The 22,368-nt window shown below is 49.6% G+C and overlaps 1 protein-coding gene and 1 long non-coding RNA gene across 2 annotated transcripts in view; one reads left to right on the forward strand and one right to left on the reverse strand.

The window, feature by feature from the left end:
* LOC138242797 (zinc finger protein 271-like) overlaps positions 1-22,368 on the reverse strand; it is a 683,123-nt gene that overhangs the window by 157,336 nt on the left and 503,419 nt on the right. The gene's annotated exons all lie outside the window — the stretch shown is intronic.
* On the forward strand, positions 13,473-21,680 carry LOC138242869 (uncharacterized). The gene is made up of 4 exons (XR_011191734.1): positions 13,473-13,711; positions 13,827-13,940; positions 14,227-14,283; positions 21,320-21,680. It is a non-coding gene; the product is annotated as an uncharacterized lncRNA (long non-coding RNA).

Here is a 22,368-nt window from a genome sequence, read left to right on the forward strand (position 1 = left end):
AAGGACACCAGTCCATCACAGGGCAACGACAAACACACTAACTCGAGGTCCAGATTTACCTGAAGCCAACTAATCTACCAGTATGTTTTTGGACTGTGGGAGGAAACTGGAGCTCCCAGATGAAACCCACTTGAACACAGGGAGAACAAAACTAAGTACTAAGAATTCAGACAGCTTCCTAAGACTCCTCTAAACAGACACAAAATTCCAGATAAAATCTTCTTCAAATGAAGAGCCACAGCATATATACGAGAGTCCCAAGCATCTGTGATCAGTCTTCAGCTGATGCCTCAAATTGAACCCAGGGCCCCAAGGCTGAGGCAGTAATACTGACCTCTGCACCACTGTGCAAGAGTGCTGCCAATAACCATATAGGCAGCACATATCAAGATCACAAATTGCACTTTTCAAGAAATCATTAACGCCCACAACACACAACAGGTCCATTAAATTCAAATACACCAAGCATGACAGCCAGATAGGCTTCCTAGACACCACCACACAAGGGTTTCTCCTTCAACAACAGACAAACAGGATTTTTATATAATGTTTTATAATATATATATATTATTTTATATTTTATTTTTTTTACAAAGTATTTTTAAAAGATACAGACACACATGGCTTACTGCACAAGGATAGCTTCCACCCAAAGCATACTTTCAAAGGACTGGTAAAATCACAACTCCTACACTTCCACAAAATCTGTACACAACAACAAGACTTTGAGGAAGCCAAATACACACTCTTCCAAGCTCTACACCCGAGCGGATACACACAAAGTTTCCTCAAAAATGTGGCCCAAATATTTCTAAACAGAAAAACTCCAGATGACAGAAAAATCCCCCTCATCACATCATATTCACAACTCAGCATAAATACCAACCAAAAACTGAAGTCTACAATCACCATGATATTAGAAAACACAAAAGGGAGCACAAAATCATATCTGCATACAAAAAATACCAAAAAACTTCAGCTTTATTTAGTCCAAAGCAAGCTAAAACCTGTACAAAACAGATCATATACACCAAGAGCTGAACATTTCATAAACAGAAAACAATGATCCAAAACAACAAAACTAAAGAAATTTAAGTTTTGCAAGTTGCAACAGCATCCAGTGCAAAAAGTGCAGGGTGACTATATGGGGGAAACGGGTAACTCCATCTGAACCCGACTGGCACAACACAGGTACATCAGAAACCACGGGACTGGAAAGCAACCCCAACTGGATGGAGACAGAAAGAAAGAAAAAGGAAAGGATATTCAGAAGAAAAACAGTAAGAATGTTGCTAAGAGATTACTAGAAATAGGTCATTTTCATTTTAATACTTCTTTCAGTTGTACTTTTAATTTGAATACAAAAAAAAGTTTATGAGCATTAATCTCTCCCACAGATATAGACAGTTGCAGAGTCCAGAACCAAGTACGAAAGATTGCTGGAAGGTGTTGATGGTTGCAAAGAGAGATGTGTTGCACAGACTGGGCAAGACATCACCTTGCCTGAGCAGCTTCTTGTACTGTATTACCTGCAGGCCTTTCTCCAGCTGAAGCACCTGCAGCACCCAGGGGTGGTAAAGAACATGACAGTAAGGATACTTTCATACAACAAAAGTAATAAATTACATATATGGGATTTTTACAGTTTGGTGTATTCATTTTTATTTTCTCGCTATTACAGGTCTAGGAATGAATGTAAAGAAAGTGTCGTTTCAACAAGTGGGCACAAAAATGGTCATAATTGCTGTTAAAGAGCACAAAACCTCAAACAGCAGCTGGCTTCCTTTGCATTGAGTGAAGAAGAGGAACATGCAAGTTGATGGGTACATTAATATACCCCTCCACTCGATTCAGGGTTGTGGTGGAACTGGAACAATCCTGGCAAGCAGTGGGTGCAAAGCACTGTATCACCCATAATGTGACACCAGTCCATCACAGGACTCACTCACACCACAGCCAATTTCATAGAAGCCCATTAAAATCCATGTCAATACAGAGCAAAAGACCTCCACCTCCATAGCTTCCATCATGAACAGTATTTAAGAAAATCTGGAATGCGCCTTAATTGCATTTTATTTGTGTTTTATCAGATGTTTCATCTTTACTTCACTAAACTGCGCTGTAATGCCCAGGTCAGCAGCTGTGTAAGGAGACGGAGAAGTTTTTCAGTTCATCTGCGGGAGGGCCAATTCACAGTCCTTCCAACGACTTGAGAAGACTGCATGAGAAGTAAGCAGAATAATATATTACTTCAATTTCTGTGGGTTGGAAACAATCACAGATGCTTGCTTGTTTATTTTGTAGATGCCACCTGCCATTCATTACCAGCCCTGAGGTAGAGATGGCAGCAAAAAACGTGGGATGGATAGCCGCAAGACAGTGCATCCCTGGAGAAAACGGGCAGACCTTCATTCACAAGGAAAGGCACTGCAACAGCTCAAAGCAGATGAGCCTTGGGACATGGTGGCCTCATCAGAGGAAGAAGAATGCTGTGAAGAGCTGGGAGCTCAACCTAGAGTCACCTCTCAATAAGTAACAGGTGTAAGACATGCGTCCAAGACAGAATGTCAAGGGGAGATGGTGAGCCTGCTCCAAGACTTTCAGTCTGGGCAAAAAAGAGAGAGGAGGGATTGTTTGAAGACTATGTAAGTGTGTGTGTTTACATTTCTATCCGTCATTCTCAAAAGATGGTTTTGTTTTCTTTTCTTAATTGCTCTTGATTACTAGAGATTATTTGGCATGATACATTTGTGATTAATTTTTCATATATCTTTTATTTTTAGATAACATTTTCTTTGTGAATAGTCTTATTTTGATTTACATAATGTCAATGAGTTAGTACCTTAAAGAACAAGCAGTAAAAAAAAAGACATTTCAGGCAGTTTATTAGCTAAAGTTTTTATAAGTGAACTGAGATTCCTGTGCACTGCAGAGACCCATCTTTAATATGCTGCATGTGTTCGTGGTGGATTTGAAATTTGTTTGTCACGATGTAAAAGTATAGTAAATAGATAATATACTCTACTTATCAAGACTTGACTTTTTTAATTACATACTTCCATTGACTGCTTTGGAATACATTCCTCAGGTTTTCCTGAATAATCATTGTCCCACAGTGAAGACCTGGGTGACACTACAGGGATCAGGGCTGTGCTGACTGGAGGTTTGTGCAGACTGGCCATTGTCTAGTAAGACTGTGAGATCACTGGGGTTCCCCCCCGCCAACACCTGTAACACTGTCAAGTGGTATAATAACCTACAAAAGCTAAAGTTTCCTCCATTAAGGGATCACAATTTGTCACATTCTGGCTGAACAAGAGACAAGATAAACCAGTGGAACAAGTCTGGAGCAGCAGAACAGAGGTTTTTGTTTGTTTGTTGTAAAACAAGTCAGCCCTTGGGAATAAAAACTCTCCCTCCAGGCTGGTTGGTTGGTTGGTTGGTTGGTATCTCCTGTATTTGCCCCATATTCTCAGGGCTTCTCAGCTGAGTGATCAAAAGCTGAACTGCAAGGAGCTGAATTTCACACTAGGTTACAACAGACCCTACTGGGAGAATGGGCAGGGGAGGGGCGGTTGTGCTCCTGAACTAGTCCCCACCTTTCCTACTCTTATATTTGCATCACAGTCTATAAACTCCAGCCCTATTGCTTTTCTTTCAGTTCATTTTTTTTTAATACAGCTCGTGAGGTATGTATACTCTTGTGAAGTATCAAGAAAGCACTCATCTTTATTTCACGTATACAGCAGACTGTTTAGCAGAAAAAAATAAATAAAAGCCCTATTCCCAACAGTCTAGCACAGTAACCACAACTCCAATAACTTTAATTAGAGGAAGAAACCCAGCTTCTGCTCAAAAGAAAAATCATTGAAATCATGAAACTCCAACACTGGCTGGAGAGGCTGTGTGTGTCCGGCCTCTGCGGTTATATAGGACAAGACTCGGCGAGCTGCAGGTGCGGCTCATTGCTCTACGCTCCCCGTGCGGAATGCGCGTCTCCTCCTTCCAGACTCCTAACACCGGTGCATACATCCCTCTTAAATCCCAGAAACACAGAAACTCCGGGGTGTTTCTGTGAGTCAGTACTGGGTTTCTCTGTTCGAGGTTTCAAGCAAAAACAAAAACGGCACTGAAAGCAGGAAGTTATTTCTGCTTGTAGGCATAAACGTGTAAAAATAAATTTTCTGATTCCTAAAACCTAATAAAATCCATCTAAGTCTCCCTTTCGTTCCCAATGCACATAACTGAATATAAACCAGTCAAGTTCAGGTACTTTTCTGATGTATCTGAATAGTTCTGGCGCAGCTGTTACAACAAAGATACTTAAGAACTTTTTTTTCATACGAGATCTTGCCGTTTATAAATTGAATTTTTTTTTCAATTCGGTAAATCACACGAAACACCAACAGCACTTATCGTAAGCATCTGACCAATCACATTCCTGAATTTTAAACCCATTTAGAATGTATTTTTAATTTGTTTTATTTATTTTAATTTTACACACCTGTTTTAAGTATTCTTGCCATTTTTAGCATACTGTAAGTGGATTTTTTATTATTTTTGCATTTTACAGAGCTTTTTTCCAATATATTGTGAGCATTTTAGTGTCATTTTAAAATAGGACTATCAATGCTCCTGACTTTTAAACCTGTATTTATTCTGACATTATTCTCTCCACCTGCAGATGAGGGAGGTATTTGATTTTAATTTTTTTGATTTTGGGGGAAAATGTACATTCATTTCCTTGTATGTATCACCAGTGGAAAACTTGGCATTTTTGGATGAATTGCAATCCTTACTTCAAGGCCTTCAGACTGATATAGAAATGACTGGAGATTTAAGTGACACATTTGATAAATCAGACAGGAACAGCATAACGTCTAAAATGGTAGAACCCTCTAAAGTACTGATAAATTTCAGGCACATTCATAATAAATAAAATTTATTTAATTTAAAGCATAAAATTTGCTTTAAAAAGAAAAGCACAATTTGTATGATATTGTAACGCCCTCGCCTGGTGGTGAGGAGGAAGCGCCCCTAGGCGCTCGTAGAAACCGCTGGGGATGCTGGGAGTGGTAGCCGTGGAGAGTCTGAGGGTCAGCACGATGACCAGCGGCTGACCCTACCTGTGTAAATAATGTCCTAGTAGTTCTAGTGCCCTGTGTAGTCCTGTAAAAGTATAGTGTGTTGTTAGGTAATTACCACCCTAAATATGTGTACGTGTTCCGTCAGTCTCCTCATGTGTGTAGATCCTGTGTTTGGTTTGGTGTGGTTGTAAATGAATAAAGCTAATGCTTGTTTGTTAATTGCGTCTCCACTTGTCCTTGTTCTGAAAAGAACCTGCAAACGCTACATTGGTGTCAGAAGCGGGCAGAATGGACAACTCGTGGCAGACAGTACCCGATTCTATTAAGTGCCGGCTGACGCTGGAAGAAACAAAACCCATCGGCAGCGCACATAGGGAGCCTGAGCAACACCTGGGTGCGACAGGTGGCCACAGCCCTTACCAGGGGTATTCAATAGTGGTTCCGCAGGTAGAAGTGGGGCGACTGGCCGCTACTCCTGGTCAGCGAGCACCCCAGAGAGAGGATACTCTCCCTGCCGGAGCTGATCAGCGATTCCCACACCCATCGGCGCGGGTGAGACCAGGTCGCTACAATGGGGAAGCGCCGTGGGAAATCTACGAGGTGCAGTTCCAGCTCGCGGCCCGGACGAATGGCTGGAGCCGGGCGGAGATGGTCGGCCACCTGGCGGCGGCGCTGGAAGGAGCGGCCTGCCAGGCACTCCTGGATGTCCCGGAGGAGGACAGAGGCGAATGCACGGCGCTGGCGGCGGCTCTCCAGCTGCGCTTCGGTGTGGAGGAGGCGCCGGACTTGATGCGGGAGAGGCTGGCCCTGCGGCGGCTCCAACCAGGAGAGCGACTGGGCCCGGTTGCTACTGATGTCGCTTTCCTCGCCCGCTGAGGATACCCAACTTTCCCCCGGGAGGCGCAGCGGGAGATGGCTCTCCAGGCCTTTCTCAAGGCCCTCTCACCCGAGGAGCTGCGGCGCCACGTGCAGCTGGCCGCGCCAACATGACTGGAGCAGGCCTTGGCCCTTGCTACACGGGCTAAGGCCGTGTTCGGGGTGACTGGAAGCGCCAGCAGACGCAGTGCGCCCTGCCGGCTGACCGAGGCGGCGACGGAGGAATCCAGCGAGGGGGAAGAGGAGCCAGCCCGGGCAGCGACCCCCGCGGAACAGCCCCGCACGCTGATTTGCAACCGCTGCGGGAAGAGAGGACACCGAGCCCGGTTCTGCCGGGCACCCGAACCTCTCACTTCTCGATCGGCGTAGGGAAACGGGAATGGGGCGACTCAGCTTGGGGAAGGCCGCCCCTCGAATACCTCAACCCCCGCTCCGGAGAGCGCTGTTAAGACCGGCGCCCCTCACGCCACCGTGGGGCGAGTCGGCTGTAGCCGGGGCCTGTACCTCCACTGCAAAATCGAGGACCAACCCTGCCTGGCCTTACTCGACACCGGTTCATCGGTAACCCTACTCCGGCCGGGCGTCCTCCCCAACACCGAGGGCACCAACCCCCCAGGATGGGAGGCCTCCGGCCTGCGGCTGAGGACCGTGACGGGACAGCTCGCTGCAGTCCGGGGGAAACAGGTGCTTGCCTTCCGTCTGGGTGCAGCGACGGTGCGCCACCCCTGCTACCTTGCATCCATCCAGGAGGACTGCATTCTGGGGCTGGACCTACTGCAGCGAGTGGGGGCCAGTTTGGACTTGAGCCGGCAGGAGTTGGTGCGGCAGGGGGAGCGACTTCACCTGGTGGAGGGCAGGCCCGGCGAAGGCCGAGGGACGCGGGCTTGCCGGAGACGGGAGAAAAAGAGGCAGTGGCGGTGGCGGCGGCGGCGGCGGCGGCGGCGGCAGTCGCCGGGGCAGACCAGGCCTGTGAGCCGGGGAGCGAGCGTGCTGGATCCTGCTCCCGAGTCAGCCGAGTCAGACAAGGCGGCGGCGGCGGGAGCCGAGCGTTGCGTGGAAGCGAGGCGCGCCGTTGAGGATCTCTACCAGCGGAGCTGCGAGGGCCTCGATCAGGACCAGCGGCAGCGGCTCCAGGAGCTACTCGCCCAGAACAAGGATCTCTTTGCGGTGAGAGATGAGGACTGCACCCGCACTGCCCTGGTCCAACACAAAATCAACACCGGCGACGCTCGGCCCATCCACATCCCACCGGGACGCATGGTTCACGCCAAGCGGACCGCCGCCGAGGAAAAGATCCGGGAGATGGCCGCAGCGGGGGTGATTGAGCCCTCCGCGAGCCCGTGGTCGGCGCCAGCTGTACTGGTCAAAAAAAAAGACGGCTCGTGGAGGTTCTGCGTCAACTACCGCAAGGTGAACGAGGTCACCCGGAAAGATTCCTACCCCCTGCCGAGGATAGATGACACCCTAGACTACATCACCGGGTCGACCTGGTTCAGCTCCCTGGACCTCCGCTGCGGCTACTGGCAGGTACCGCTTGCTCCCGATGCTCGCCCGAAGACGGCCTTTTCCATCGGCCAGGGCCTCTGGCAGTTTACTGTCATGCCTTTTGGCCAGTGCAATGCCCCAGCGACGTTCGAGAGGCTGATGGAGAGGGTGCTGGCATCTGTCCCGCGGAACCAGTGTGTGCTGTATCTGGACAATCTGCTGGTTCATGCGCGGGGTTTCAACCAGGCCTTGACAAACCTCCAGGCGGCTCAACCCCCGCAAAGTGCGAGCTCCTGCGGCGGGAGGTGAGCTTCCTGGGACATGTTGTTGGACCGCGAGGGGAGGCTACGGACCCAGGTAAGGTCGCCGCAGTGAGGGGCTGGCCGACTCCACGCACCGTAGCGGAGCTGCGCAGCTTTCTGGGGTTGGCCTCGTACTACTGGAGGTTCGTCCGGGACTTTGCCAGCATCGCTGCCCCGCTGCACCGCCTCACCGACAAGGGCCGCCGTTTTGACTGGGACTCGGGCTGTGAGACTGCCTTTGGCCGGTTGCGTGAAGCTCTGGTGGGGGCCCCCGTGCTGGCCTACCCCGACCCGCGGTTGCCGTATGTTCTCGATACCGACGCGAGTAACTCGGGGGTGGGTGCGGTGTTGGCGCAGGAGGGGCCGGATGGGGAGTGCGCAGTGGCTTACTATAGTTGGGCTTTGACTAGAGTTGAACGGAACTACTGCGTGACCCGTCGCGAGCTGCTGGCGGTGATGGCGGCGGTCCACCACTTCAGGCCGTATCTGTTCGGGACCCGGTTCCGGCTGAGGACCGACCATGCGTCCCTCACCTGGCTGCTCCACTTTAAGGAGCCGGAGGGGCAGATGGCGCGATGGATAGAGGTCCTGCAGGAGTACGACTTCACTGTCGAACACTGTGCGGGATCTCGCCATCTCAATGCGAGGCCGCGGACTGCTGCTACTGCGCCCAGCGGGAGCAGTGTGAGGGGGCCGCCTGCACCGTGGTGGAGTCGAGCGCCATGGCCACGGCCCGGGAGGGGCAGCTGGGGGTGGGCCTGCCAGACCTGACACAGCGTCAGGCAGCTGATCCTGACGTGGGGCCGGTGCTCCGCTGGAGGGCAGCAGGAGTGCGGCCTACACGAGACGAGCTCGCCCCGCAGCCAAAGTCCGTCAAGGCCCTCTGCGCCCTGTGGGAGGCCTTGAAGGTAAAGGACGGGGTGCTGCGCCAGGGGTGGCGGGTACCCTCCAGTGGCGAGGTACGGTGGCAGCTGGTAGTGCCTCGGTCGCTCCGCGGGGCGGTGCTCCGAGCGGTGCACGGCCAGCCGGGCGTGGGGCACTTCGGTGGTAAAAAAACCCTGCAGCGTCTCCGAGGCCATTTTTATTGGGGTCTTTGCCACCGGGACGTGGAGCAGTACTGCTGAACGTGTGCGGTGTGCGTGGTGCAGAAGGGTCCCCCCGAGCGCTCTCGGGCCCCCCTCCAACAACACCAGGTGGGGGCTCCTATGGAGCGGGTGGGGGTGGACGTTTTGGGCCCGTTTCCGCGCACTGAGGCCGGGAACCGCTACGTCTTGGTGGCCATGGATTATTTTACGAAGTGGCCAGAGGTCTACGCCCTCCCGGACCAGAGTGCCCCCACGGTGGCCGATGCACTGCTGGAGGGGATGTTTGCCAGGCTGGGGGTGCCGGAGGAGTTACACAGTGACCAGGGGCGTAACTTCGAGTCCCAGGTCTTTGCCAGAGTGTGCCAGCGCCTGGGGATCACTAAGACGCGGACCACACCGCTGCATCCCCAGAGCGACGGGTTGGTGGAGCGGTATAATCGGACGCTCGCCACCCAGCTGGCCACCCTGGTGTCCCGGCACCAACGGGACTGGGACTGGGACTGGGACTGGGACCGCCACCTCCCCCTTGCGCTCTGGGCGTATAGGTCCAGGAATCCACCGGGTGTATCCCGGCCTCGCTCATGCTGGGCCGGAAAATGCGAACACCGGTGGACCTGGTCTTCGGCCCGCCGCCCAGAGACGGGTCGGCACCGCCGGCTGGACCGGACTACGAGTGGGACCTGCGGCAGCGGACCCACCTGACACAGGCGGGGGTCCGGCAGAAGCGGTACTACCACCTGCGCTGCAGGGGGCTTGCCTTCCAGCCCGGGGACTCGGTTTGGGTGTACAACCCGTGCCGCCGCAAAGGCCTCAGCCATAAGCTGGTGGTGGGTGAGGTCTGCACCGAGACCGCCTGGCCCCCTACCGAGGTACTCGGCGTGGTGGGTGAGGTCTGCTACCGTGTCCTGTTGCGAACACGGGGGAGAGTGGTGGTCCTGCACCGAGACCGCCTGGCCCCCTACCGGGCCCGGGAGGAGGAGCCGTGTGGGGAGGCTCCAGAGGAGCAGCCGGTGCCGGAGCCGGCCGATAGTGGGGCGTCCGTGGGTCGCCAGCCGTCACCGCGGCGCAGCGGCCGCTCACGCAGGGTTCTGCAGCAGTTGGCCAAGTACGAGTACAGCCTGAAGGGGGTGTTCGACGTCGGCGAGACGCCAGACGCTTCAGGTGGGGGCAGTGTAACGCCCTCGCCTGGTGGTGAGGAGGAAGCGCCCCTAGGCGCTCGTAGTACCGCTGGGCATGCTGGGAGTGGTAGCCGGGGAGAGTCTGAGGGTCAGCACGATGACCAGCGGCTGACCCTACCTGTGTAAATAATGTCCTAGTAATTCTAGTGCCCTGTGTAGTCCTGTAAAAGTGTAGTGTGTTGTTAGGTAATTACCACCCTAAATATGTGTACGTGTTCCGTCAGTCTCCACATGTGTGTGTAGATCCTGTTTAAGGTTTTGTGTGGTTGAAAATGACTAAAGCTAATGCTTATTTGTTAATTGCGTCTCCACTCGTCCTTGTTCTGAAAAGAACCTGCAAACGCTACAATATGTTAGCAGTCAAGAAGAACCTGTTGTGGTAATAGCTCTATACAGACTGGTAATTGGCTGCCAGACCTGGGACATGATAATATACAGGAATTCAGGCAGAGAGTCTTTGTCTATTTTAGCAGAGCAGTGGTTTGCTATTGTGAAGACTGAGTCTGTCCAGAGACTATTATATCCATTGACACAGTAAAGCTCTGCGGTATCAGATGAATGTTCGACTAGCAACACTATAAAAACAATGCAGTGTCGACCATGAAAATGTCTGAACAGCCGAAATGTTGTTTCTCTTTCTCTCCCGTTCCTTTGCGGGATCAACATGCTGTAAACGAGTCTCATGTTCGCGGTGCTCCGGGATTTCCGTACGTCAGCTTGTTCATTTGATAAAGTTATTTTAGACACGTTCCACCCTTTTCTGAATACGAATACGCAAACAAATACACAATTAAAATTAGGAAAAGCCACTGACAGGACAAACCGTGATAAGTAAAACATTCTGATTACAGAACACGTAACGTAACGTAAAAGGCTAAAACCGACGCGAGACCTACTCGGGTAAATTACATTCACTCACTAAAACACAGTGAGTTCGGGGTTCCCAGTCCTGGTCCCTGGGTCACCTGGCTCTAGGTGAACTCTGTCCCAGGCTGATGGTTCAAGCTGTCTGTGCGCCCAGGTGTGTCGCCTGCTGTCACTCAGAGCTGTCTGTCCCGCGCGCACAGGTCTGAAATAACCCTGCCAAAGAGTATCAGTGCTTTATCAACAAACTGTAATAACTTTTATTTTATACAGTATCTTTCCTGGGGCCTCTCATGACACCAGTTTGTATAGAATTTCTCTATGTCGGATTTTTTACCAGTAAAAACAGTATCTGCGACACACACAAGCAAATACACAGGCTTTCTGAGCACCGCCCGCGTGTAAAACGAGTCTTAACAGGTTAAGTTAAGGCGGAGTGTCCAGTCGAAACCAAAAGTACTTGAGTGTTACAAAACACTGGCGTCCTCACCTGCACAATCACCTTCGCTTTGGTGTTTTAAGGGCTCTTTTTCTTTTCTTTTTCTTTTTTAAGAGCTCGAATCAAACAGAGCAGGGGCATGATGATGCTGTTCGCGGTTCTGGTGGGTTTGGGTCTTCCAGGCTGGGTCGCTGGAGGTGAGTCCTGCTGGTGCGTTTCCAGATGCACGAGTAGTAAACTCGTGATAAGGGTTCGCTATGTTTGTTTATGTATCGCTAAAGCTATACTTTAATCATTATTTTATTGTCGTCACTTAGTTTGCATCTGTACATTTCGGTTACAGCCTTGGGGGTCATTAATTATGATAATTATGATACGCTTTCCGTAAACAACAACAAAAACATAATTTCCTCTTCACGTCTCAATTCCATAGATTTAACGAACTGTAACGCAACGGGGGCTCAGGCGGGTGCCCTTGCGGCATCTGTTCGGCCCCATCCCGACTGGAGGCTCGAACCCGGGACTTCCGCGTCTCTCTGCAGCGACCTAGCCCCGTGAGCTAAAGAGAGATCTCTCTACGGCCCAGTAGCTGTGGTCCTGCTATCACAGGGAAGGGCGGTGACGTCACCCGCTCTGGTACGCCGGCTCTTACACACAGTGCTTGTCGGCCGTAAGCGTTACAGTACAAACAGGCCTGTTGTCATGACTGAGTGATTTCTAGCAATTGGTGTCTTGCCAGACTCACCTAGCTGGGTAATTACATAAAGGTCCAAGGAAAGTGTGCTCATATTTGGAGCAAAAGTGTCTGCAGCGCTGAAAATTGACGGACCTGAAAAGCTGGGAGAGGCAGTGACAAAAAGGCTGTATTTATACACATGAACTGATTTATGTTAAATCAGCTGATTTGGTATGAAAAAAAAATGCAAACAAACCATCTCTCCAGGACCACTGTTAATATAATATAATATAATATAATATTATATTATATTATATTATATTATATTATATAATACATTATATTATGTATTATATTATACATAATATAATGTATTATATTACATATAATACTGAATACACACCTGAAGAAGGCTCCACGGCCAAAACGTTGTGTTCTCTTTCTTCTTTTTTTTCAGCATGGAATAAACCTATTACTTGTTCCTTTGCAATATAATATAATGTTGAGTGTGTCTGTATTAACCTCTCTTAATGCAGTGTAATGTCCAGTCACTGTGTCTATATTAACCCCTCTCTCTCTCAGTGCAGTGTTCATGTACTGGAGTGTCCAGTCAGTGTGTCTGTATTAACCCCTCTCTCTCTCAGTGCAGTGTTCATGTACTGGAGTGTCCAGTCAGTGTGTCTGTATTAACCCCCCTCTCTCTCAGTGCAGTGTTCATGTACTGGAGTGTCCAGTCAGTGTGTCTGTATGAACCTCTCTCTCTCTCAGTGCAGTGTTCATGTACTGGAGTGTCCAGTCAGTGTGTCTGTATGAACCCCTCTCTCTCTCAGTGCAGTGTTAATGTACTGGAGTGTCCAGTCAGTGTGTCTGTATTAACCCCCCTCTCTCTCAGTGCAGTGTTCATGTACTGGAGTGTCCAGTCAGTGTGTCTGTATTAACCCCTCTCTCTCAGTGCAGTGTTAATGTACTGGAGTGTCCAGTCAGTGTGTCTGTATGAACCCCTCTCTCTCAGTGCAGTGTTAATGTACTGGAGTGTCCAGTCAGTGTGTCTGTATTAACCCCCCTCTCTCTCAGTGCAGTGTTAATGTACTGGAGTGTCCAGTCAGTTTGTCTGTATGAACCCCTCTCTCTCGGTGCAGTGTTAATGTACTGGAGTGTCCAGTCAGTGTGTCTGTATGAACCCCTCTCTCTCTCAGTGCAGTGTTCATGTACTGGAGTGTCCAGTCAGTGTGTCTGTATGAACCCCTCCCTCTCTCAGTGCAGTGTTAATGTACTGGAGTGTCCAGTCAGTGTGTCTGTATTAACCCCTCTCTCTCTCAGTGCAGTGTTCATGTACTGGAGTGTCCAGTCAGTGTGTCTGTATTAACCCCCTCCCTCTCAGTGCAGTGTTAATGTACTGGAGTGTCCAGGCAGTGGGTCTCATTAATCCATGTCTTTCAGTCTCTCCTCAGGTGTTTGTCTCTGCCAAGCAAATGGGATTCTTTCAGACTCTCTATCTCTCCTGTCTGGTCACTGGTTTCTACCCTGGAGACATAGTGGTCAGTCTGTCCAGGAATGGAGAGAACGAGACAGAGGAGGTGCAGTCTAGTGGGATCAGACCCAACGGTGACGCCACCTTCCAGCTGAGGAAGAGTGTGGAGATCAGAGCCAGTGAGAGAGAGGAGTACAGATGTACTGTTATTCACCGTGGCTCCAACTACAATGTTACATTGACATGGGGTACGTCACTGGAACTCTTCAGATTATATTGTACTAATTCTACACTGAAGCTCTCCAGTCTCCTATGCTATAGACATTGACACACTGTATAACTCTGTGCTGTGTGTGTTGTCAGGTGGATCCGAGTCCCAAGATCCCAGAGTTGCCATCAGTGTAGCTGCAACTGCAGTTTGCTTGGTACTTCTGGCATCAGGAGCTGTTTGCATTCTTCTCTGGAAGAGGAAGATGGGTAAGAGTTCATTGCCAGTTTACACATAGCAAGTACTGCACTGTCTCTTCACATTACAGTATCTGTCACTAATACTGTCAGTGCTGTCTCTCTGTATTCTGGATGTGTAGTTCAGTATTATAGAATGGTCTAGGGTCACACATGAGAAGTGCCTCTCTGTATGACAGTGATATTGGACTATATTAATATAGTACACAAATATGAATTTAGAGATTCAAAGTTAAAAAACTCCTGGTGACTGTGTTGTCTGCAGACTAAATAACATGACTTACTGCTTCATTCCCAGGGAGAGAGATGCTGAGTAAAAAAGTCTCAGTCCCCTCAGTGGACAGTGGAGACTCAGGTGTGACTCTGCCGAAAGGGGGAGGGTGATGGGAAGGGTCTGTGGGAGCGGTGATGGCCAGTGTGTGTCTGTATTTGTTGGTGGTCAGGAGCAGGTGGCTGTAGGAGCAACGATGTTCAGTGTGTGTCTGTTGTTGGTGGTGGTCAGTAGTCGGTGGCTGTGGGAGCAGTGATGGTCAGTGTGTCGGTTGTTGGTGGTGGTCAGTAGTCGGTGTCTGTGGGAGCAGTGATGGCCAGTGTGTCTGTTGTTGTTGTTCGGTAGTCAGAGTGTGTAAGCAGTGATGGCCAGTGAGTGTCTGTTATTGTTCAGTAGTCAGTGTGTGTGGGATCTGTGATGACCGGTGTGTCTGTTGTTGTTGTTGGTCAGTAAACAATGGCTGTGGGAGCAGTGATGGTCAATGTATCTGTTGTTGTTGGTCAGTATTCAATGGCTGTGGGAGTGGTGATGGACAGTGTGTCTGTTGTTGGTGGTCAGTAGTCGATGGCTGTGGGAGCAGTGATGGTCAGTGTGTCTGTCGTTGCTGTTGGTCAGTAGTCAGTGTCTGTGGGAGTGGTGATGGTCATTGTGTCTGTTGTTGTTGTTGGTCAGTAGTCAGTGTCTGTGGGAGTTGTGATGGTCAGAGTGTCTGTTGTTTTTGGTCAGTAGTCGATGGCTGTGGGAGCAGTGATGGTCAGTGTGTCTGTTGTTGGTGGTCAGTAGTCAATGGCTGTGGGAGCAGTGATGGTCAGTGTATCTGTTGTTGTTGTTCAGTAGTCAGTGTGTGTGGGATCGGTGATGGCCAGTGTGTCTGTTCTTGTTGTTGGTCAGTAGTCAGTGTCTGTGGGAGTGGTGATGGTCAGTGTGTCTGGTGTTGTTGTTCAGTAGTCAGTGTGTGTGGGATCGGTGATGGCCAATGTGTCTGGTGTTGTTGTTGGTCAGTAGTCAGTGTGTGTGGGATCGGTGATGGCCAGTGTGTCTGGTGTTGTTGTTGGTCAGTAGTCAGTGTCTGTGGGAGTGGTGATGGTCAGTGTGTCTGTTGTTGTTGTTGGTTAGTAGTCAGTGGCTGTGGGAGCAGTGATGGCCAGTGTGTCTGTTGTTGTTGTTGTTCGGTAGTCAGAGTGTGTAAGCAGTGATGGCCAGTGTGTGTCTGTTGTTGTTCAGTAGTCAGTGTGTGGGATCGGTAATGGCCGGTGTGTCTGTTGTTGTTGTTCAGTAGTCAGTGTCTGTGGGAGTGGTGATGGTCAGTGTGTCTGGTGTTGTTGTTCAGTAGTCAGTGTGTGTGGGATCGGTGATGGCCAGTGTGTCTGTTGTTGTTGTTGGTCAGTAGTCAGTGTCTGTGGGAGTGGTGATGGCCAGTGTGTCTGTTGTTGTTGTTGGTCAGTAGTCAGTGTCTGTGGGAGTGGTGATGGTCAGTGTGTCTGGTGTTGTTGTTCAGAAGTCAGTGTGTGTGGGATCGGTGATGGCCAGTGTGTCTGGTGTTGTTGTTGGTCAGTAGTCAGTGTTTGTGGGATTGTTGATGGGCAGTGTGTCTGTTGTTGTTGTTGGTCAGTAGTCAGTGTCTGTGGGAGTGGTGATGGCCAGTGTGTCTGTTGTTGTTGTTGTTGGTCAGTAGTCAGTGTCTGTGGGAGTGGTGATGGCCGGTGTTTCTGTTGTTGTTGTTCGGTAGTCAGAGTTTGTAAGCAGTGATGGCCAGTGTGTGTCTGTTATTGTTCAGTAGTCAGTGTATGTGGGATCGGTGATGGCCGGTGTGTCTGTTGTTGTTGGTCAGTAGTCGATGGCTGTGGGAGTGGTGATGGTCAGTGTGTCTGGTGTTGTTGTTCAGTAGTCGGTGGCTGTGTGAGTGGTGATGGCCAGTGTGTCTGTTGTTGTTCAGTAGTCGGTGGCTGTGGGAGTGATGATGGTCATTGTGTCTGTTGTTGTTATTGGTCAATAGTCAGTGTCTGTGGGAGTGGTGATGGCCAGTGTGTCTGTTGTTGTTGTTCAGTAGTCAGTGGCTGTGGGAGCAGTGATGGTCAATGTGTCTGTTGTTGTTGGTCAGTATTCGATGGCTGTGGGAGTGGTGATGGACAGTGTGTCTGTCGTTGTAGGTCAGTAGTCGGTGTCTGTGGGAGTGGTGATAGCCTGTGTGTCTGTTGTTGTTGGTCAAAAGTCAGTGGCTGTGCTGTGGGAGTGGTGATGGTCAGTGTGTCTGTTATTGTTGGTCAGTTGTTGATGGCTGTGGGAGCAGTGATGGTCAATGTGTCTATTGTTGTTGGTCAGTAGTCGATGGCTGTGGGAGCAGTGATGGTCAGTGTGTCTGTTGTTGGTGGTCAGTAGTCAATGGCTGTGGGAGCAGTGATGGTCATTGTGTCTGTTATTGTTGTTGGTCAGTAGTCAGTGTCTGTGGGAGCAGTGATGGCCAGTGTGTCTGTTGTTGTTGTTCAGTAGTCAGTGTGTGTGGGATCGGTGATGGCCAGTGTGTCTGTTCTTGTTGTTGGTCAGTAGTCAGTGTCTGTGGGAGTGGTGATGGTCAGTGTGTCTGGTGTTGTTGTTCAGTAGTCAGTGTGTGTGGGATCGGTGATGGCCAGTGTGTCTGGTGTTGTTGTTGGTCAGTAGTCAGTGTCTGTGGGAGCAGTGATGGCCAGTGTGTCTGTTGTTGTTGTTCAGTAGTCAGTGTGTGTGGGATCGGTGATGGCCAGTGTGTCTGTTGTTGTTGTTGGTCAGTAGTCAGTGTCTGTGGGATTGGTGATGGGCAGTGTGTCTGTTGTTGTTCTTGGTCAGTAGTCGGTGTCTGTGAGAGTGGTGATGGCCAGTATTTTTTGATGTTGTTGTTGGTGGTCAGTAGTCAGTGTCTGTGGGAGTGGTGATGGCTAGTGTGTCTGTTGTTGTTGTTTAGTAGTCTGTGGCTGTGGGAGCAGTGATGGTCAGAGTGTCTGTTGTTGGTGGTCAGTAGTCGATGGCTGTGGGAGCAGTGATGGCCAGTGTGTCTGTTGTTGTTGGTCAGTAGTTGTGGCTGTGGGAGCAGTGATGGCCAGTGTGTCTGTTGTTGTTGTTCAGTAGTCAGTGTGTGTGGGATCGGTGATGGCCAGTGTGTCTGTTCTTGTTGTTGGTCAGTTGTCAGTGTCTGTGGGAGTGGTGATGGTCAGTGTGTCTGATGTTGTTGTTGGTCAGTAGTCAGTGTCTGTGGGAGTGGTGATGGTCAGTGTGTCTGGTGTTGTTGTTCAGTAGTCAGTGTGTGTGGGATCGGTGATGGCCAGTGTGTCTGGTGTTGTTGTTGGTCAGTAGTCAGTGTCTGTGGGATTGGTGATGGGCAGTGTGTCTGTTGTTGTTGTTGGTCAATAGTCAGTGTCTGTGGGAGTGGTGATGGCCAGTGTGTCTGTTGTTGTTGTTGGTCAGTAGTCAGTGTCTGTGGGAGTGGTGATGGCCAGTGTGTCTGTTGTTGTTGTTGGTCAGTAGTCAGTGTCTGTGGGAGTGGTGATGGTCAGTGTGTCTGGTGTTGTTGTTCAGTAGTCGGTGGCTGTGGGAGCAGTGATGGCCAGTGTTTCTGTTGTTGTTGTTCGGTAGTCAGAGTTTGTAAGCAGTGATGGCCAGTGTGTGTCTGTTATTGTTCAGTAGTCAGTGTGTGTGGGATCGGTGATGGCCGGTGTGTCTGTTGTTGTTGGTCAGTAGTCGATGGCTGTGGGAGTGGTGATGGCCAGTGTGTTTGTTGTTGTTGTTCAGTAGTCAGTGGCTGTGGGAGCAGTGATGGTCAATGTGTCTGTTGTTGTTGGTCAGTATTCGATGGCTGTGGGAGTGGTGATGGACAGTGTGTCTGTCGTTGGTGGTCAGTAGTCGGTGTCTGTGGGAGTGGTGATAGCCAGTGTGTCTGTTGTTGTTGGTCAAAAGTCATTGGGTGTGCTGTGGGAGTGTTGATGGTCAGTGTGTCTGTTATTGTTGGTCAGTAGTCGATGGCTGTGGGAGCAGTGATGGTCATTGTGTCTGTTATTGTTGTTGTTCAGTAGTCAGTGTGTGTGGGATCGGTGATGGCCAGTGTGTCTGATGTTGTTGTTGGTCAGTAGTCAGTAACTGTGGGAGTGGTGATGGTCAGTGTGTCTGTTGTTGGTGGTCAGTAGTCGATGGCTGTGGGAGCAGTGATGGTCATTGTGTCTGTTGTTGTTGGTCAATAGTCAGTGTCTGTGGGAGCAGTGATGGCCAGTGTGTCTGTTGTTGTTGGTCAGTAGTTGTGGCTGTGGGAGCAGTGATGGCCAGTGTGTCTGTTGTTGTTGTTCAGTAGTCAGTGTGTGTGGGATCGGTGATGGCCAGTGTGTCTGTTCTTGTTGTTGGTCAGTAGTCAGTGTCTGTGGGAGTGGTGATGGTCAGTGTGTCTGATGTTGTTGTTGGTCAGTAGTCAGTGTCTGTGGGAGTGGTGATGGTCAGTGTGTCTGGTGTTGTTGTTCAGTAGTCAGTGTGTGTGGGATCGGTGATGGCCAGTGTGTCTGTTCTTGTTGTTGGTCAGTAGTCAGTGTCTGTGGGAGTGGTGATGGTCAGTGTGTCTGATGTTGTTGTTGGTCAGTAGTCAGTGTCTGTGGGAGTGGTGATGGCCAGTGTGTCTGTCGTTGTTGTTGGTCAATAGTCAGTGTCTGTGGGAGTGGTGATGGCCAGTGTGTCTGTTGTTGTTGTTGGTCAGTAGTCAGTGTCTGTGGGTGTGGTGATGGCCAGTGTGTCTGTTGTTGTTGTTGGTCAGTAGTCAGTGTCTGTGGGAGTGGTGATGGTCAGTGTGTCTGGTGTTGTTGTTCAGTAGTCGGTGGCTGTGGGAGCAGTGATGGCCAGTGTTTCTGTTGTTGTTGTTCGGTAGTCAGAGTTTGTAAGCAGTGATGGCCAGTGTGTGTCTGTTATTGTTCAGTAGTCAGTGTGTGTGGGATCGGTGATGGCCGGTGTGTCTGTTGTTGTTGGTCAGTAGTCGATGGCTGTGGGAGTGGTGATGGCCAGTGTGTTTGTTGTTGTTGTTCAGTAGTCAGTGGCTGTGGGAGCAGTGATGGTCAATGTGTCTGTTGTTGTTGGTCAGTATTCGATGGCTGTGGGAGTGGTGATGGACAGTGTGTCTGTCGTTGGTGGTCAGTAGTCAGTGTCTGTGGGAGTGGTGATAGCCAGTGTGTCTGTTGTTGTTGGTCAAAAGTCATAGGCTGTGCTGTGGGAGTGGTGATGGTCAGTGTGTCTGTTATTGTTGGTCAGTTGTCGATGGCTGTGGGAGCAGTGATGGTCAATGTGTCTATTGTTGTTGGTCAGTAGTCGATGGCTGTGGGAGCAGTGATGGTCAGTGTGTCTGTTGTTGGTGGTCAGTAGTCAATGGCTGTGGGAGCAGTGATGGTCATTGTGTCTGTTGTTGTTGTTGGTCAGTAGTCAGTGTCTGTGGGAGCAGTGATGGCCAGTGTGTCTGTTGTTGTTGTTGGTCAGTAGTCAGTTTCTGTGGGAGCAGTGATGGCCAGTGTGTGTCTGTTGTTGTTGGTCAGTAGTTATGGCTGTGGGAGCAGTGATGGCCAGTGTGTCTGTTGTTGTTGTTGGTCAGTAGTCAGTGTCTGTGGGAGCAGTGATGGCTAGTGTGTCTGTTGTTGTTGTTCAGTAGTCAGTGTGTGTGGGATCGGTGATGGCCAGTGTGTCTGTTCTTGTTGTTGGTCAGTAGTCAGTGTCTGTGGGAGTGGTGATGGTCAGTGTGTCTGGTGTTGTTGTTGGTCAATAGTCAGTGTGTGTGGGATCGGTGATGGCCAGTGTGTCTGGTGTTGTTGTTGGTCAGTAGTCAGTGTCTGTGGGACTGGTGATGGCCAGTGTTTTTTGTTGTTGTTGTTGGTGGTCAGTAGTCAGTGTCTGTGGGAGTGGTGATGGCCAGTGTGTCTGTTGTTGTTGGTCAGTAGTCAGTGTCTGTGGGAGCAGTGATGGCCAGTGTGTCTATTGTTGTTGGTCAGTAGTCGATGGCTGTGGGAGCAGTGATGGTCATTGTGTCTGTTGTTGTTGGTCAGTAGTCGATGGCTGTGGGAGCAGTGATGGTCATTGTGTCTGTTGTTGTTGGTCAGTAGTCAGTGTCTGTGGGAGCAGTGATGGCCAGTGTGTCTGTTGTTGTTGGTCAGTAGTTGTGGCTGTGGGAGCAGTGATGGCCAGTGTGTCTGTTGTTGTTGTTGGTCAGTAGTCAGTGTCTGTGGGAGTGGTGATGGTCAATGTGTGTGTTGTTGTTGTTGGTCAGTAGTTGTGGCTGTGGGAGCTGTGATGGCCAGTGTGTCTGTTGTTGTTGTTGGTCAGTAGTCAGTGTCTGTGAGAGTTGTGATGGTCAGTGTGTCTGGTGTTGTTGTTCAGTAGTCAGTGTGTGTGGGATCGGTGATGGTCAGTGTGTCTGGTGTTGTTGTTCAGTAGTCAGTGTGTGTGGGATCGGTGATGGCCAGTGCGTCTGGTGTTGTTGTTGGTTAGTAGTCAGTGTCTGTGGGATTGGTGATGGGCAGTGTGTCTGTCGTTGTTGTTGGTCAGTAGTCAGTGTCTGTGGGAGTGGTGATGGCCAGTGTGTCTGTTGTTGTTGTTGGTCAGTAGTCAGTGTCTGTGGGAGTGGTGATGGCCAGTGTGTCTGTTGTTGTTGTTTGTCAGTAGTCAGTGTCTGTGGGAGTGGTGATGGCCAGTGTGTCTGTTGTTGTTGTTGGTCAGTAGTCTGTGGGTGTGGGATCAGTGACGACCGGTGTGTCTGTTGTTATTGTTGTTGGCAGTGGTCAGGAGTCGGTGGCTGTGGGATTGGTGATGGCCAGTGTGTCTGTTGTTGTTGGCGGTCAGTAGTCGGTGGGTGTGGGATCAGTGACGACCGGTGTGTCTGTTGTTATTGTTGTTGGCAGTGGTCAGGAGTCGGTGGCTGTGGGAGTGGTGATGGTCAGTGTGTCTGGTGTTCTTGTTCAGTAGTCAGTGTGTTTGGGATTGGTGATGGCCAGTGTGTCTGTTGTTGGTGGTGGTCAGTAGTCGTTGGCTGTGGGAGCAGTGATGGTCAGTGTGTCTGATGTTGTTGTTGTTGGTCAGTAGTCTGTGGCTATGGGAGTGGTGATGGCCAGTGTGTCTGTTGTTGGTCTTTCAGGTGTTTCTTCACACATCAGTTCGGAGGGGAGTACCAGTTCCAGTGTGACAGATAGAGGAGCTTGCGATCAGGCTGAAGAATTTGACCCCATGCTGCAACCTAAAAGCCAGAAGCTAAACAGTGATGTTGAGACAAAGCAAATAATTCTGGAATATAATTTGTGACCCCTAGTTCACACAATATAATGTCACAAGTGTTTTATACACACTGACCTACACAGTTTCACCAGTGTCTTGACTGCAGCATCAAGAAGCAGTGAAACACAATGCTTAAACACACACTCAGCTCCTCCAGCACTGAGAGAAATGTGTGCCAGAGCAGAGAAGCAGGTTTAAAGTCAGCTGTGCCAAGACATTTTCACCAGTAATCTTTCATGCCCTCCTTCACTTATTCTGCTTGTTCTTTAATGTTTGTTTTTTTAGGCCTGTGATTGTATCTAGGTTTCTGGGTTGTATTGTATCTGGGTGACTGTCTCAATGAGATATGAAACTGGCATAGTTGCTTCAGGCTAATTATCCTGATATATCTGAGACACTGCGCTGTTCAGGGCTCTTCCTCTTGGAGGCACTGTTGTGACAGGAAGCGGTCAATAATCTGGGAACTGAGACAAGACAGGACTAGGGGAACAATCTCCCCGTCTTCCCTGCACCCCAAGAGGAGGACATGAGGATCAGAGGATTTACAAACCAGCCAACAGCTGATGATACTGGAATCCAGCTACAGTGAGACTTGAGTACTGGGACTTGGTCATTGTTGCACTACTGAAATTTGAATTTAAAATCAAAATATTAAATTTTCTCTTTTCTTTCTGGGTATTATTTGGAATACGTACTGTATTTGAACATGTTTGAAGATAATTTGCGATAAATTGACAATGGTATAGTGAGTGTAACATTGGAAAAACATGTTTGCACCTGGATATGCTTTTCATTTTATATTAATTAAATCACATTAAATGCACCAAATGCACATTAAATGCACCAAGAAGAGAATCTGAGAACTAAATGCATGTTTCTCAGCTCTAAAAAGCCTTTCTAGTCTGTCTGTTT

The sequence above is a fragment of the Lepisosteus oculatus genome, chromosome 14 (assembly GCF_040954835.1).
Source record: "Lepisosteus oculatus isolate fLepOcu1 chromosome 14, fLepOcu1.hap2, whole genome shotgun sequence".
Taxonomy (NCBI): Eukaryota; Metazoa; Chordata; class Actinopteri; order Semionotiformes; family Lepisosteidae; genus Lepisosteus; species Lepisosteus oculatus.